This window comes from Triticum dicoccoides, chromosome 1A (assembly GCF_002162155.2).
Source record: "Triticum dicoccoides isolate Atlit2015 ecotype Zavitan chromosome 1A, WEW_v2.0, whole genome shotgun sequence".
NCBI classification, from domain to species: Eukaryota; Viridiplantae; Streptophyta; class Magnoliopsida; order Poales; family Poaceae; genus Triticum; species Triticum dicoccoides.
In genome coordinates, this window is record NC_041380.1 from 213,311,367 (window position 1) to 213,314,509 (window position 3,143).

The window sequence follows — 3,143 nt, forward strand, 5'->3', positions numbered from 1 at the left end:
GGCGGCGGAGGGAGTGGCGCAGGCCACGTGGCAGCGTGCTAGTGGCTGGCGGCGGTGGCGCGCAGGTCGGACACGTACGACCCGGCGCGGACGTTGTCCGGCGGCGCGAGGAGGAGCGGATCTAGGGTTTCGGGGAGGGGGAGACCCGGGATTTGGAATGGGGGGTCTATTTATAGGCATAGAGGGAGCTAGGAGAGTCCAAATGAGGTGCGGTTTTCGGCCACGCGATCATGATCGAACGCTCTAGGACATGGAGCAGAGTTAGGTGGGTTTTGGGCCAAATTGGAGGGGTGTTGGGCTGCAACACACACGAGGCCTTTTCGGTCCCTCGTTTAACCGTTGGAGTATCAAACGAAGTCCAAATGATACGAAACTTGACAGGCGGTCTACCGGTAGTAAACCAAGGCCGCTTGGCAAGTCTCGGTCCAATCCGGAAATGTTTAATCCCCACACATGAAAGAAAGCTAGAAATGACCACCGGAGGAGAACGAAGCGCTGGAATGCAAAATGGACAACGGGGAAAAAGCTCGAACGCATGAGACGAACACGTATGCAAATGCAATGCACATGATGACATGATATGAGATGCATGACAACGACAACCACACATGGAGAAAAAAACCCGAACCCGAGAAAATAAAATAACTTAACGCCGGAAATGGCAAGAGTTGGAGTACAAATAGGGAAAGTTACATCCGGGGTGTTACAACACTCCACCACTACGAAAGGATCTCGTCCCGAGATCTAGGACTGAAAGAACGCCGGGTACTCAGAACGGAGGTGATCCTCGCGTTCCCAGGTAGCTTCACGGTCGGAATGGTGTGACCACTTGACTTTGAGAAATTTGATTGACTTGTTGCGAGTCTTGCGTTCAGTCTCTTCAAGAATAGCAACTGGGTGCTCACGATAAGAGAGATCTTCTTGGAGCTCAATGTCCTCGAAGTTGACGGTGCGGTCAGGAGTCTTGAAGCACTTTCGAAGCTGAGAGACATGGAACACGTCATGAACATTTGCAAAGTTTGAAGGAAGCTCGAGTTGATAGGTGAGGTCGCCTCTCTTGCTGACAATCTTGAAAGGTCACACGTATCTAGGGGCAAGCTTCACTTTGATACCGAAGCGACGAGTACCTTTCATAGGAGAGACACGAAGGTAAACATGATGTCCGATCTCGAAAGCCAAATCACGGTGCTTACTATCATAGTAGCTCTTCTGGCGGGATTGGGCTGCTTTGAGGTTATCACGAATGACTTTGCACATTTCTTCCGCTTCTGTGATTAAGTCATTACCCAAAAGCTGACGTTCGCCGGTTTCAGACCAGTTGAGAGGGGTACGACACTTCCTGCCATACAGAATTTCAAAAGGACACTGGGACACTGACTCACTAGTAGGATAAGGTAAGTAGATCTGTTTGTCAAGCCGGCAACCCTGACACTCTAAAGACACGTCTCCTGAGATAGACCCGAGAAGACCTCGACAAACTAAAGACGACAAACTAGAACCGCAAAGATAACCATGTCGATGATGCCATTGCTTGAAGGAGCCGGTAGCTGAAGCGACAGAAGCAGATGGACTGATGGTAGTGGTGGCAGTGGAAGGAACATGAAGCCAGTCGAGCTCCCAAAGACCCTGAGAGTCACATCGGCGAGGGCCAGCCCCAACCAAAGTGCGTGTGCAGCGATCCTGAATAGAACAAGAGTCACTGTCAAGGATGACGCGACAACCAGAATCAGTAAGTTGACCAGTAGAAAACAGGTTCATGGTGAGTCAAGGAACATGAGAAACATCAAGAACAAAATAAGAAGGCGTGGTAAGATTGCCTTGACTAGCAACAGAGAGAGGAGTACCATCAGCAGTGAGGACATGAACAGGAAAATCAAGCGATCTAATAGAGGACAAATTGGAAGAATGAGAAGACATATGAAAAGAAGCTCTGGAGTACAGAACCCACGAGGATGTACCTAACTATGTACATGGTGGTTGCTTAGTGCGGGAAGCATCAGTCACAGAACCTACAATACCCATCGAAGAATAACCCGAAGCAGCAAGGAGACACTTAAGTCTCAGAATATCCTGCTCAGGCAAGGCGGTGGCCGAAGATGTCGAAGTAGAAGTAGAAGTCCCGAAAGATGATGTCCACACCTTATGCAGGTGTTTCTTCTTCGTGAAGCACGAGACTCAACATGACCATCCTGGTTGCAGTAGCCGCAATGCGGACGAGATCAACCCTGACCACCTGTAGGAGTAGGCAGGAGCGACGGAGCACTCGAGCGGGAAGGAGTCAGTGCAGCAGGCGGCATAGCAGGAACTCGATCATCGAGCATAGAGGGAACCTCAAGTAAACCAGCACCACGTAGGCGAGTCTCCTCAGCACAGATCTTAGAAAGCGCCTCCATGAGGGGGATACGACCACGAGCAAACAACTGACCGTGCCGGGGCTCAAACTCCTTACGAAGTCGAGACAATAACTCATAGACACGATGAAACTCCAAATCAGCCCACACAGCCTGGCAACACTGACAAGTACGACAACTAGCAGTGCTGAGAGAATCAAGCTAACGCCAGATTGCAGAACTCCGTGTATAGAACTCATCAACAGTGGAGTCACCCTGCTGAAGAGCATGCTCCTGACGAACCACAGACAGGTATAAGGCATCACCAGAAGGCTAATAGCACTGACGAAGCCGGGTCCACATCTCAAATACAGTAGAGAGACCTAGAAACTCAAAGGCAAACTGAGGCAGAACACTATTAGTGAGAACAGCTGCGGCACGAGCATCATCATCAAGCCACTGAGTGTAAGCAGACAGAGCTGCATGATAAGTCTGAAGTGTGTCCTCATAGGTCCGAACCTGCTCATCATAAGCTCGAACAACAGTGTCATGAACCAACTTAGCCGCATCCTTCGCAGCCTGATTAGCGTCGACAGCAAGAACCGGTGGCGTCGGCGGAGTAGGAGCCACTGGAGGAACCGGACACGACGGACTAGGGACCTCCCCAGAAAGAACTCCCCAGAGACGAAGGCCACACATATGAATGCGCATGAAGCCGACAAACTCAATGTAGTTGGTACCATAAAAAATCAGCAGACAACAAGGAATAGCAACATAGCCCGAGGACAGAGACATCACGCCTATTTTTTAATC